At 37.9% G+C, this 15,577-nt stretch overlaps 1 non-coding gene across 1 annotated transcript; it reads left to right on the forward strand.

Moving 5' to 3' along the window:
- The first annotated feature begins 6,632 nt into the window (after positions 1 to 6,632).
- Positions 6,633 to 6,739, forward strand: LOC120076965 (small nucleolar RNA R71). The gene has a single exon (XR_005481709.1). It is a non-coding gene; the product is annotated as a small nucleolar RNA R71 (small nucleolar RNA).
- The last annotated feature ends 8,838 nt before the right edge of the window (positions 6,740 to 15,577 follow it).

Here is a 15,577-nt window from a genome sequence, read left to right on the forward strand (position 1 = left end):
GGTTCGACTACTCTCCTTTGTGTTGTTTTCCGACAGTCTTTCGATCTGTCCGAAAAGCGATTTCTCTCGGCTTCGCCTTTTCTCCTTGCTCTCTCTCCGTCTCTATATGTATATGTATATCTCATTTCTCTTTGATAGCATTGGGTATTTATAGATTTCAAGGTGAAGCAGCTCTTCTTACTAATGGTTGCAATGATGGGTTGCATTAATTTCCCTACTCTGTTGCGTCGTTTAAAAGTCACCGAAAGATCAATGTACTTAGCACAGTATGGTTTTTAATGGCTTGTCAACTGAATTCGAGATCGAGCGTTATCAGCTTTACGTTCCATCATAATTTATTATGTTGTCGCCTTGATGCGAGGTCTTTATGCGATCACTTTTTGAGAAACTATTCACGATCGCGTGACTTATGGTCGTAAATTCAAGCGCGTTGTCGCATTGTGGCCTTGGATCGCAATTTCATATGCGCCATTGCATTGTACCTGCATAGAATAGGCAAATTAACTACTTTTATGCGATGAGCATTTGAGATCGTAATTCCTTTTAGTTTGGTGCTTTCAAACATAATATTGCTTATTTTACCATCGCTTTCTCTCATTGTTTTACTAATTTGAGCTGTAATAACTTGTATTTCTATCAATTATCACGCCCCCAAATTTAAAACAATGCTTGTCCTCAAGCATAAACCAAAGATTTTCTATACGATTTCAATCGCCTTCACCCCATCTAGAATTCTCAAGGTGCCTTATTCAAATTGCTGAACCAATGCCTTCTTAATTCCTATCCTAATCTCTTCCTAAAATATTTCTACTCTTTAGGGACCGCGAGCTTAATCTTCAAAAAAATCTTTACTCATTTCCAAGACATCGCATGATTTAATTCAAACTTTATCAAACCGGGTTGTTCAAGTGATTTTGACCCTTGCACGGTTCAGATATTCGTTTTGTGATCTTGCGCTGATCCAAGTGCCCAGCCTTCATTTTGGCTTACCCCCACGGGTGTCATACGGACATCCAACTACGAGCAAGGTGCTTTTTTTCAGTCAAAACTCATGTCCATCTCTTTATTTGGCAGCGACATTGCGATCACTTGGTTTCTGCGTTGATTACGATTCCCACCTTCGTTTTGGCTTGCCCCCACGGGTGTCATGCGGATATCCAACTACGAGAAGGATCCGATCTCAACGTTATATAATTTTTTTTAAATGAAGTTTCTAAAAATAACAAGGTTGAAAATAACATTATTACCCCTAAATTTAATACGCAACAATGTTCTCATTGCTAAAAGACGAAATAATTCATGCGATGGACTCAGGAAATTTCGTAAAAGTAGTTTTGAAGGAAAGCCGGTAGACCGCTAAATTTTAGAAATGTTTCATGAATTGATTGTCTTGAAATTAATCTGACTCTAGTACATGCAATAAGAAAATAAGCATAAATTTCATCATTGAAGTCATAATGGGCAAGGGGTTAATGCAGCGACCAAATAAAGCAATAAAAAATTCAGGATTGAGTCAAACGAAATAGGATGCGATAGTAGAATTCAGCAATATTAAATTGAAATTTTCAAAGTGTAAAAATTGAAATAAGATGAGGCAAGGAAGGACATAACACCCAAATTTGATTTTTCACCCGCATCATTTTTTATCGCATTCTTTCTTGTGGTGGGCTGATTCTTTAATTGCGATAGGCTGATTGACTCGATCGCGTATTTTGAGGTTATCGCATTGCTCCATCGCAATCGTTTACTACAATAAGTGTGATGATTATCAAGAGGATAAAAAGTATGAAAGAAAGAGTTGGCAATTATAAAGAGTAGTAACCATGCAAAAATTAAGATAGGTTCATGAAAGAAAAACAAAAAAGGATACTAAAAAAGGATATACTTCGTCCCTGATGAATGTGTGTCGCATATCATCGCAAGGACTAAGTGTTTCTTCTTTATTCTAGCTTCCCCAAATCCACTGAGGTTTTCTCGCATTGGAAATCTCCTCCATGATACATCTTTACTCTTTGTCCATTTACCTTAAATGCGTTGGTCCCATTTTTGTTTGTCAATTCTACCACTCCATGCGGGAATACTTCCTTAATTATGAAAGGCCAGGACCAACGTGATTTCAATTTTCCTGGAAAGAGACGGAGCCTAAAATTGAACATTAATACCTTCTGTCCTGCCTGGAGATTTTTCTCACACAAACGCTTATCTTGCCATCGCTTGGTGCGTTATTGTAAATCTTGGCATTCTCATATGCCTGTAGTCTCCATTCGTCCATCTCTAGTAGCTGAAGTTTTCTCTCTTCCCCTACAGCTTTAAGATCAAAGTTAAGCTTCTTAACTGCCCACATCGCCTTATACTCTAGTTCCAACGGCAGATGACAAGACTTTTCAAACACCAACGCATACGGTGACATGCCTATGGGTATCTTATAAGCAGTCCTATATGCCCACAAGGCATCGTCATGCTTCATGGCCCAATCCTTCTACGATGGATTCACCACCTTCTCTAAAATCGACTTGATTTCTCTGTTAGAAACCTCTGCTTGTCCATTTGTTTGGGAGTGAAATGTGGTGGCGATCTTATGGTGGACATTGTATTTGATCAAAAATTTGTTAATAATTCGATTCACAAAGTGGGTCCCTTCGTCACTTATGATGGCACGTGGAGTGCCAAAGCAAGTGAAGATGTTTCTCTGTAAGAACTTAGAGACTGTTGCCATATCATTTGAAACGCATGAAACAACTTCAATCCATTTGGAAACATAGTCGATAACCAATTGAATGTATTTATGACCATTTTATGATGGGAAAGGTCCCATGAAATCTATACCCCAAACGTCGAATAGTTCCACCTCCAATATGATGTTCATTGGCATCGCATTTTTTTTTTCTGAAATGTTCCCAGTGTTGGCACTTATCGCATTTCATGGAATATTCTCGTGCGTCCTTAAACAGAATGGGCCAATAATACCCACATTGCATAACTTTTGCCACTGTGCGCTATCCCCCAAAATGCCCTCCATAGGGTGATTCATGACATTGAAAAAGTATGCGTTGGAAAGCCGTCTCTAGAACACAGAGTCTCAATATCTGGTCTAGTCCCCTTTTGTAAAGATTTGGCTCGTCCCAGTAGTAAAATTTGCATTCATGAATGAGCCGCTTCTTCTGATGGGATGTGTAGCATTTAGGAAATTGTTTGCAGACCAAAAAATTGACAATATCTACATACCAGGGTAGTTTTTCAATCTTAAGCAACTACTCGTCAAGGAATGATGCGTTCACCTCCGACTGGATGCGATCCACTTCAGGATTCTCTAACCTCGATAAATGGTCAGCGACCTAGTTCTCTGTTCCCTTTCGATCGATTATCTCCATATTAAATTTTTGGAGTAAGAGAACCCATCGGATTAGTCTCGGCTTCGCATCTTTTTTGGTCATTAAATATCTTATCGCCGAATGGTCAGTGTAGACTACAACTTTTTATCCTAACAAGTAAGTTCTGAATTTTTCAATCGCTAAAAGTTCCTTCTCAGTGGTAGTGTAATTCGTCTGCGTGGAGTTCAATGTTCTATTAGCATATGCGATGGGGTGTAACATTGTCTTTACTTTTTGTGCCAAGACTGCCCCCATCGCATATCCATTGGCATCGAACATCAACTTGAATATCTTCACCCAATCGGATGAGATCAGAATTGGCGTTGTAGTCAAGGCATCCTTTAGTGCTTTGAATGTGGTGAGACAGTGTGGATCAAAGTCAAAAGGTCTATCAGCTTCTAACAACGCATTCAACGGTTGAGCTATTTTGGAGAAGTCCTTCACAAATCTTCTGTAGAACCCCGTATATCCTAAGAAACTCCTTAATGCTTTCACATTTGCGAGAGGTGGAAGTTTTTCTATACCTTCAATTTTTTATTTATCCACCTCTAGCCCATTCTTTGAAACCTTGTGCCCAAGCACAATTCCTTCTTTAACCATAAAATGGCACTTTTCCTAGTTCAACACCAGCTTAGTTTCTTCACATCTTTTTAGTATTCTCTCCAAGCTTTTCAGACAGATTTCATATGTTTGCCCATAGACTGAGAAATCGTCCATAAAGATTTCAACTGAGTCTTCAAGGTACTCGGAGAAGATTGTCATCATATACCTTTGAAACGTGTTAGACACATTGCATAGTCCAAAAAGCATGCGACGAAAGGCAAATGTTCCATATGGATAGGTGAATGTGGTCCTTTCTTGATCCTCTGGTGCGATCATAATTTGGTTATAGCCTACGTACCCATCAAGGAAACAGAAATAGTCATTCCTTGCTAGTCGGTCGAGCAATTGATCAATGAAAGGTAAGGGGAAATGATCTTTCTTTGTCGCCGCGTTGAGCTTCCTATAGTTCATACAAATCCGCCAACCACTGACAGTCCTCATGGGAATCAGCTCGTTGCTTGCATTAGGGACTACTGTCATCGCACCCTTCTTAGGAATGCATTACACGGGGCTAATCCATGTGCTATCTGCGATAGGGTATATAATGTCCACATCTAACCACTTGATGATTTCTTTAACAACTTCTTTCATCGCAGGGTTCAGTCTGCGGTTATGTTCTATCGAGCCTTTCTGGTTTTCTTCAAGCCGAATTCGATGCATACAATACGTCAAGCTAATACCTTTGATGTCTACGAGCGTCCATCCGATTGCTCTAATATATTTCTTTAGAGTATGAGTAGTGCAACTTCTTTTTCTTCAGGTAACGTAGAGGATATGATGACTAGTAAGGTTTCATTTTGGCCAAGGAAAACGTACTTCAAGTGGGCTGATAGAGTTTTTAGCTCTAGTATAGGTGGTTGCTCTAGGGAGGGTTTCTGTATTTTTCTTTCTTCATCCAAATTCAACATTTCTTCATTTTTCACTGTCTCTGTTATTGCATGGTAGGTTTCTAAGGATTCTGTCGCATCCTCTCTTTCTTCATTTTCTTCATCAGACTTTCAATCTTTAACACAAATGTGTTCATCGTCGGAATCTAATAAGCTTTCCTCTTATGGGAACTTCATTGCCTTGATAATATTAAACCTGAGCTTCTTTCCATTGATGCTCATTGTGATTTCTCCCTTGTGAACATCTATTTGAGCACGACCAGTAGACAAGAATGGTCGTCCCAATATGATTGGCACATCTTTATCCACCTCATATTCTAGGATAATAAAGTCTACCAGTAGAATGAATTTGTCTATTGAGACCAAGACATCCTTTGATTTTCCTTCAGAGTGTACCAAGGACCTATCTGCAAGTTAGAGAGTCACCGTTGTGGGTATTAGCTGTTCTACATTCAATTGTTTGAAGATTGAAAGAGGCATTAAGTTTATGCTTACCCCAATATCGCATAATGCTTGACCGATGTAGATCCCTCCTATTGAGCAGGGTATTGTAAAGTTGCCTGGGTCGCGCATCTTTGGTAGGATTATAGTATTTGATTCTTGTGTTAATGACACCGTGGCGAATTTTCCTGTGCTTCTCTTCTTTGAAACAATGTCCTTAAAAAACTTGGCATACACCGGCATCTGCTCTATCGCTTCTATAAATGGAATATTGATGTGTAATTGTTTCAATATTTCCAGGAAGCGATGATACTGACTTGCATCGTTTTGTTTCTTTTTCAGTCTTTAAGGAAATGAAGGTAGCTGTACTTTCACTATTCTATGGTCTGGAGGTTTAGAGGTGATCGCATCTTCAGGTTCTATAGTCTCGGCCTCCTTTGACTCAGTTTTCGGCAATAGTTTCTTTGATTCAATCGCATGTTGCTCCTTTGAATCGGTCTTGCTAGGCTTCTTCCTGACTTCTACCGTCGTCTTTCCACTTCTTAGGGTGACTGCTTGGCAGTGTTCTTTCCCTGTATTCCCTGGATTGCGTGGAAGCTCAGTTGAGCTGGGCAATGGCCCTTGAGGTTTGTTCTTTAGCTCTCCCGTAATTTGTCTTATCTGAATTTCCAAATTGCGGATGGATGTATCTTGGTTTTGAAGGACTATTTTATTCTTTTCGATGTATTGCTTCAACAAGTTTTCCAGGGATGATGATGATGGACTTTGAAAGCTGCTAGTTTGCTATTGCTATTCTCCGTTAGTTCTTTGGAAAAATCCTGGTGGTCCTTCTCTCTAAGCCATAGGCTGACTGCCTTGTTGTTGGTTGTTCTTCCAAGAAAAATTAGGGTGATTTCTCCAACCCTAGTTGTAGGTGTTTCAAAAAAGATTGTTTTTGACAAAGTAGATTGATTGAGGATTTCGTGGACACTCCTCAACAGAATGTGATTCTTCACATGCAACACAACTGGTTCTTGTTTGCTCTATCGCATTGACCTGCCCATTTCGAGTTCCGAAATTTTTTGTTGCAATGCCTTGCAACAAATTTATCACCGCATTCATCTGATTTTGCAATGATGCGATGGCACCATTACTTGCATTACCTTCTCTAGGTTTTGCTCTTTGATCGCTTTCTTGCCAATCTTCGTGGTTTTTCAAGATGCGATCAAGAATGCTCTTTGCCTCATCATATGTTTTGTCCAGAAAACCTCATGCTATTGCCGCATTGGCACCTGTCTGCGATGCAAAATTGAGTCCATGATAGAAAATCTCCCTTTGGAGACAATCCGACAATCCATTGTATGGGCAGTCGCGTACTAGTCTCTTAAATCTCGCCCATGCGTCATTGAGCGATTCATCTTCTTCTTGTTCAAAATTAGTGATCAATTTCCTTCTTCTGGCATTCTCTGTGGGAGGAAAATATTTCTTCATAAACTTTTCCACAACTTGTTCCCATGAAATTATCTCTTTTGGTTCGAGAGAGTAAGCCCGTTTTCTTGATTTATGGTGCAATGATGTGTGTAATGCGATGATATGTGGATGCGATGATCATATAAGTTTTCCTAACAAAGCCCAAGTTAAGTCTTCTTAGGTTCCTCGTAAGACCAGGGTCGAACACAGGGACTACTAAATAGATATGCGACGAACTCTTTGATTCTATTGCGGTGGTGAAAAAGAAGTAGATGGTGCTATGATTTAGACTTTCCTATGTGATGGAGTTGAACATAGAGTGATGAAAGCATGGAGTTATAACAAGTATGCGACGAAGGGGTTGAGAAGAGATTTAGCTAACATTTCTCAAGATTATGTACAAGTCATGCAATCATGCTATACAAAAATATTGGTACTACATTTCTCAATGCATAATGCCACATTTCCTATTTCTAGGACGTATGTGGTGTGTATGGAAAGCAATAAATAGTACTTATTTCTAAGTTTCTACTCTTGTTTATACGATCTAATCCGACTCTCTCAAGCCTAGATTCTATCTTTAGACTACTTTCTCAAGTACTTTCAAATGATGAATGATGCATATATAAGACAAGATGATCGCATAAAATGCACAGCTTAAGTCATGCTAGCTAAGTACTTCTCAACCCATTCATAAATTTTGATACTCATGCATGGTGTGGAGAGATTCAACATAGATCGAAATGAAGTTTCCATTTTTGCACATAAAGTGTTGAGTACAAAATAATAAATGGATTGAGAAATAACAAGCCAGGTAAACAATGTCTTGCTTTCCGTGGCCTTTTATACTGCTCTTTATCATTTCAACTCTGTTTCAGTTTGCAGACTCTTGCTCTCGCAAGGGTTGGAATTCTCTCCTTTATGTTGTTTTCCGACAGTCTCTCAATCTGTCCGAAAAGCGATTTCTCTCGGCTTCGCCCCTTCTCCTTGCTCTCTCTCCATCCCTATATATATATATATGTATATCTCCTCTCTCTCTAGTAGCATTGGGTATTTATAGATTTCAAGGTGAAGTAGCTCTTCTTACTAATTATTGTAATGATGGGCAACATTAATTTCCCTACTCCGTTGCACCTGTATAAAAGTCACTGAAAGTTTAATGTACTTGCAACAATATGGTTTTTTAACGATTTGTCAACTGAATTCGAGATCAACCATTATCAGCTTTACGTCCCATCATGATTTATTATGATGTCACCTTGATGCGAGGTCTTTATGCGATCACTTTTTGAGAAACTATTCATGATCGCATGACTTACGATCGCAAATTCAAGCGCGTTGTCGCATTGTGCCCTTGGATCACTATTTCATATGCTCCATTGCATTGTACCTGCGCAGAATAGGCAAATTAATTACTTTTATGCGATGAGCATTAGCGATCGCAATACCTTTTAGTTTGGTGCTTTCAAACATAATATTGCCTATTTTACCATCGTTTTCTCTCATTATTTTACTAATTTGAGCTATAATAACTTGTATTTATACCAATTATCATATAGAACACCTCCAGTCGCATGTCTCCACATGAATAGTCAGGATTTACCATCTGTAGTAGTTCATAACACTTGCAAACCTCTACAAAGCGGGTTGTATCCGTAGTGTCGCCAGGATCAGGTATCCCTTCTTAATTCTTATACTACAGACCTATTTAGGTTATCACTTAAGGCATGATCCACTTGTATATCTCATATACATGCTTAAGTTTATATACAATAACCATGGAGCTTTGTTTATTGGATATGAGTAAATTCCAAATAAAATAACTCTTATTTTATTCATAACAATGTGTATAGTTTACAAACTACGAGACTCCGGGAGAATTAGGACACCAATCCCAACATCCCTAAAGGATGGCAGTATTGCATGACGCTTTATTTGATCTCCAGAAAAGGATAGGGTTACTTTAGTTTCTTGTTCTAATAAGCTTTTCCCTAAGGTTGGCTTATTGGCACGGGACTCCAGAACTTAAAATGAGGGGTTACACTTACACATAATTGTTAAGGATGTTAACAAATTCTGAACCGAACTTAAAATGAGGGGTTTCACTTACACATAATTGTCAAAGGAGTTGTTACTGTCTAATAGTTGAGAATGTCTAATTTAAGTGATGGGGCACTTGGTCACCCTATAGTGACTTTTGTCCTGCTTCACTGAAGAATCATTGCAAAATAGATGTCACATAGGGTATACTAGACTATTTTGCTAAAACATGATTGGTTTTCTAAAAGTAGTTTAATGCAAGTTGACTAAAATAAGTTTGTTCTTTTTCATCAATTTAAATGGCTCTCGTTACACTTAGTTTGTTTTCTGCCAATAAGTTAATTGGCAAAAATTACTCTAGTTGGAAAAACGTGATCAACACGATTTTGATCATCGATGACCTGTGTTTCGTCCTAATGGAGGGGTGAGCTCCCATTTCGTCTCCTAATGCTCCTCGAAACGTTCGGGAAGCATATGAGCACTGGACAAAGGCAAACGAGAAGGCTCGAACGTATATCTTGATAAGCCTTAACGAAGTCTTGGCCAAGAAGCATGAGCCCTGCTCACTGCCTGTGAAATCATGGAGTCCCTAAAGGGAATGTTCGGACAACCGTTCGCACAGCTCAGGCACGACGCTCTCAAGTACATCTTTAATACCCATATGCAAGAGGGGGCATCTATTCGAGAACATGTTATCAACATGATGATCCACTTCAAAGTGGCAGAGATGAACAGGTCAAGCATCGATGAAGCCAGCCAGGTTAGCATTATACTGGAATCTTTACCAGAAAATTTCCTCCATTTCCGTAGTAATGTTGTTCTGAACAGAATTGACTAAAACCTGACTACCTTGTTCAATGAGTTGCAGACTTCCCAATCCTTGTTGAAAAGCAAGGAGAAGAAGGGTGAAGCAAATGTTGTTTCATCTTCTAAAAAGTTCCATAAAGGTTCGACCTCCGGTACCAAAAAGTGAAAGAAGAATAAAGGTGAAAAGGGGAAGGTTGCTGCTAACCCAGGAGTTGTTGTTCCAAGGGGTAGATAAGCAGTGAGGGTTAACAAAGGAAAGTGTTTCTATTGCAACTAGGATGGACACTGGAAGAAGAACTACCCTAGATATTTGGCAGAAAAGAAGAAGACCAAACAAGGTAAATATGATTTGCTTGTCATGGAAACTTGTTTAGTAGAGAATGATGATTTTGCCTGAATTATTTACTCTGGGGCCACTAACCATTCATTTTAGGGAATTAGTTCCTAGCGGCAACTTGATGCTGGTGAGATGACGATACGAGTTGGAATCGAGAACGTCGTCTTAGGTTTGACAGTGGGAGGTCTCCATTATCTTTACAGAACAAATTTTTCATTCTGAATGATGTATTTATAGTTCATGATTTAAGAAGGAACTTAGTTTCTATAAAGTGTCTTTTAGAACACAACTATCAATTAAAGTTTTCTTTTAATAAAGTGTTTATTACAAAGAATGGTATTGATATATGTTCTGCTAAACTAAAAAAAAAATTTATGTGCTAAGACCATTAGCAATAAATGCCCTCCAGAACTAGAGATGTTTAAAACTGATGTAACTCAAAATAAATGACTTGAGAGGTTGGTGAATAATGAACTTCAAAGAGAGTTAGAAGAAAATTCTTTACCTATGTGTGAGTCATGCCTTGAATGCAAGATGACAGAAAGGCCTTTTACTTGAAAAGGTCATAGGGTCAAAGAACCTCTAGACCTAGTGCATTCAGACCTTCGTGGTCTGATGAATGTAAAAGTCATGGGAGGTTGTGAATATTTCATCACTTTCATGATGATTATTTAAGATATGGGTACGTTTATTTAATGCAACATAAGTTTGAATCTTTTGAAAAGTTCAAAGAAGTCAAGGCTAAAGTTGAAAATGCATTAAATAGAATGATCAAAACATTTCGATCTGATCAAGGTAGAGAGTTTATGGATTTAACTTTCTAGAACTATATGATAGAACATGAAATAGTATCCCAAGTCTCAGTACCTGGTACACCTCAGCAAAATGGTGTATCAGAAAGGAGAAATCGACCCTTGTTGGATATGGTTCGGTCTATGATGAGTTATACTTCCTTACCTGGCTTGTTTTGGGGTTATGTAGTGGAGACTACAACATATATCTTGAACTGCGTCCCCTCTAAGAGCATTGTCATAATACCTTTGGAATTATGGAATGGTCGTAATGCTAGTTTACGTCATTTTAGAATCTGGGGTTGCCTAACACATGTGCTTGAGGCTAATCCTAAGAAATTGGAGCCATGTTCAAGGTTATGCCTATTTGTAGGCTACCCCAAGAGAATGAGAGGTGGTTATTTCTTTGATCCTAAAGAAAACAAAGTATTTGCATCGACAGATGCTTCTTTTCTTAAGGAGACCACATAAGGGAGCACAAACCCAGAAGTAAAATCGTGTTGAATGAGATTTCCAAAGAAACTAATGAATCTTCAACAAAAGTTGTCAAAGAGCCTAGTACCTCAATAAGAGTTGTTGAAGTAGGTTCATCGAGTAGGTCAAATCCACCTCAAGTGTTATGAGAACCTCGACGTAGTGGGAGGGTTATGAATCCACCTATTCGCTATATGGGTTTAACTGAAATCCTAACTATGGTAGCTGATGGCGAAGTTGAGGATCCATAGTCTTATAAGAAGGAAATGGAGAATGTTGATAGAGATAAATGGATCAAAGCCATGGATCTTGAAATGGAATGTATGTACTTCAATTCAGTATGGGATCTTGTAGATAAACCTGACGAGGTTAAACCTATAGGTTGTAAATGGATCTACAAGAGGAAACAGAGTGCTGATGGGAATGAGCAAACCTTTAAGGCTAGACTGGCAGTAAAGGGTTATACCCAGGTAGAAGAAGTCAACTATGAGGAGACTTTATCGCTTGTTGCTATGCTAAAATATATTTGGATCCTTCTATCCATTGTTTCATATTATGACTATGAGATATGGCAAATAGATGTCAAGACTACTTTTCTGAATGGCGATCTTGAGGAGACCATTTATATGGTATAGCCCGAGGGATTTATAATCCAAGGTCAAGAGTAAAAGGTTTGCAAGCTTAATCGGTCTATTTATGAACTAAAACAAGCCTCTTGATCTTGAAACATAAGATTTGATACTGCGATAAAACCTTATGGCTTTGATCAAAACGTTGATATGCCTTGTGTCTACAAGAAGATCATTAACAATTCAATAGTTTTTCTAGTGTTGTATGTATATGATATTCTACTCATTGGTAATGATGTAGGTTTATTGACTACAGTCTTAGGCGGCATATATCGACAAGATGCTTGTCAAGTATTCGATGCAAAACTCCAAGACGGGCTTATTGCCTTTCAGGAATCGAGTTACATTGTCTAAGGAACAGTGTCCTAAGACACCTCAAGAGGTTGAGAATATGAGACGGATCCCCTATGCATCTTCCATGGGTAGTTTGATGTATGTGATATTATGTACTAGACTTGACATCTGCTATGTAATGGGGATAGTCAGTAGATATCAATCTAATCTAGGATTAAATCACTGGACAGTCGTTAAGAACATCCTCAAGTATCTACGGAGAACGAGGGACTACATTCTTGTGTATGGTTCTAAGGATTTGATCCTTATGGGATATACAGACTCTAATTTTAAGTTTGAGGGGGATTCTAGGAAATCCACATCAGGATCATTATTCACTCTTAACAAAGGGGTCATAGTATGGTGAAACACCAAGCAGGGGTACATCGCGAACTCCACCATGGAGGTGGAGTATGTAGCGGCTTGTGAAGCTACTAAATAAGTCGTTTGGCTCAGGAAATTCTTGATTGATCTGGAAGTTGTTCCAGACATGTCAAAGCCCATCACACTTTATTGTGATAGCAGTGGTGCCGTGGCTAATTCCCAAGAGCCTAGAAGTCATAAGCGTGGCAAACACATGAAACGGAAGTATCATCTCATCCGAGAGATTGTGCATCGAGGGGACGTGATTGTCACAAAGATAGCTTTGGAGCACAATGTTGCTGATTCACTTATAAAGGCTCTCACGGCTACAATGTTTGAGGGTTACTTGTGGAGTATGGGTCTATAAGATAGACCACGACTATACTAGGGCAAGTGGGAGATATTATACTGGGCATTTTATGTCCAAGTTTATTGATTTGTGTACTTTGTATTTTTGTATATTGTACACCCCACAAACTTTAGGTCAAGTGGAAGATTGTTGAGGTTGATGCCCTAAATCTCGTAGAGTTCTGTAGTTTGTAAACATTGTATAAACAAACTCTTATGTGATTAATAATATATGATATTTTATTCACTCTATCTATAAAATATGTGATATTTTAGTTGCATTAACCACAAACTAATAAACTAACATCCAAGGTTAGCATTGTAACTTAAACATGTATGTGGTGACATAAGGTTGAATCATGTTTAAGTGATAACCTAAATGGTTTGTAGTAAATGGATAAGATTGGGTACCTTATCCTAGTGACATTACGAGTATGACCCGCTTTACAGGTGTTACAATCATTGTAAAGTGCTATAAATGATCTGATCCTGATCATTCATGTATTAGACATGCGAGCAGGAATATTCTATACAAAGGAGTTTGTATAAGACCAAACCATGAAATGTTTAGTCCCATTACATAACACCATTTAGAATAGAGACTTACAATTCACCAGGATGACCATAGGTAATATGAACTGAATCCTAAGTTAGTTGTGAGCTCCTTCCTTGAGGGCAGTCATTTAATTTTTATGGGTGAAAGTGGCTAGATCGCCGACTCAATAAGTCTACCATTTTTAGGATTCATCTGATTGGGGAGCTGGGAACACAACTACACAAGATGTAATTCACTCCTTCCACGAAGCAAGGATAAGTAGATAAATTACTCCCTTAAGAACTGATTTCGGGTCTTAAATAATGTGGCGCCATACCCTCTCCTAGCTCGAGAGGGATTTAATCATAGTAGGACTATGATTTATTGTTCATTAGAGGAATCAGGGTTACTTAAGGAGTTAGATGTAACTATAGGGGCAAAAAGATAATTTGCCTAGTTATACTTACAACAATTTGTGAAGGGTCATTGTACTATTGATTGGTTATATCCAATGAACATAGAAGTATATCTATAGTGCAAAAAGTGTATTTGTCAGCCTTTAGTGTAGTGCGAAGCGTGCATCTGTTGATTGGATAGTTTTTGTTATGCAATCGTGTAGAGTTTGCTACACGATTGTGTTACGTTGGCTGCATGATCGTGTAGGCACTTACTTGGTGGATGATCGTGGGGTATTGGATACTCGATGCATCCATGCGTGCTATACGATCGTGTAAACTATCATGCTTATCGTATAGTCATTACCTTATGTTAAATTATAAATGTTATAATTAATTTATATATGCCTTTCATATAATGGTTGATTTTAATTGTTTCATGGAAATTTGGAAAAATAGCCTATGGGAAGTTTGATATTTTATTTTTGACCCCTTTTTGAAAAACAAGTTTTTTTAACCCCCTTGGTGATGAAAATGATGTAAGCATCGTAAATATTGGTTGTACAATTATTCTCATGCCCTTTATTAAATTTCCACTTTCAATTTCAACCACCAAACTACCAAATTAATTCACATCCTCCACCTAAATTTATTCACAAAAAATTAATTTACCCAAAAATCATTAACAAAAAATTATTTAAACGAAAAATTCAAATGACTCTTATGCCCCTTATTTTCCAATTTCATCAACCAACCTACCAAATTAATTCACCAAAAATTATCCCCCTAAATTTATTCACAAAAAATTAATTTATCCAAAAACCATTAACAAAAAAATATTCACACAAAAAATTCTCCACCACCAAATTTGATTTGTTTACAACCTCACAAAAAGTTCTCTTCATCAAATTATTCCATAACGAAATTTGTCTACTCCAAAACTTGTATTTCACGAAGTTGTAATTTTGTACACTCCATAAGAAGGTATGTATTTCATTTTGTATGTACTCAATAGTTCGATAATTTTTGAAAAATTTGACAAAAATAAACTACATTTTTGGAGTTTGTTTTATCCTTGCTTTGTTGATTATTTCTTTTCTTTTTATAATGCCTTGCATTTGATATTTATAAATTTAAAAAGAAAAAGGGGAAAATAGCAATTTTTTTAAAGATACCCGGTCGGGCTTCACCGGGTAGGAAGCAAATGAGTTTAAATTACCTGGTTGGACTTCACCGAGTACAAAATAATTGTTGTAAGTTTGATTCTCGGTCGAGCTTCACCGGGTGATCACCGAGTAGAAAGCAAATGAGTTGAAATTACCCGACCGGTATTCATCAGGTACAAAATAATTATTAAAATAAGTTTGATTTTCGGCTGGGCTTCACCGAGCCTTCACCAGGTATGAAATTAATTGATTGACCTGGTCTTCCCAGGTACGGGATAGGAATCGGGCTGGGACTGGTTCGGGGCCTAGTATAGTTAACCCTGGCCTAGTCGGGCATTCAAAAAACTAAACATTCTGTTTTTTGGCCCAGTGTTGTACTCGACCGAATGGACGACTGGGCCAATTTTTTTTAGTTTCTTTTTTTATTGTTATTATTTTGCTTTTTCTTTAACTACATTACATTAGTACATTTTTATTATAAATTATAGGAAAATGCCTCGTATTTAGATTTGTTTTGGCGGCGTTTTGAATGAAAGAGAAAATGATTACGATGGAAGAGAGTTGTGGGAGTGTGACATTGAGGCCAGCACGGCCTATAGATAATTTCT

This window comes from Benincasa hispida, chromosome 4, assembly GCF_027475165.1.
Source record: "Benincasa hispida cultivar pf3 chromosome 4, pf3_genome.v1.1, whole genome shotgun sequence".
Lineage (NCBI taxonomy): Eukaryota > Viridiplantae > Streptophyta > Magnoliopsida > Cucurbitales > Cucurbitaceae > Benincasa > Benincasa hispida.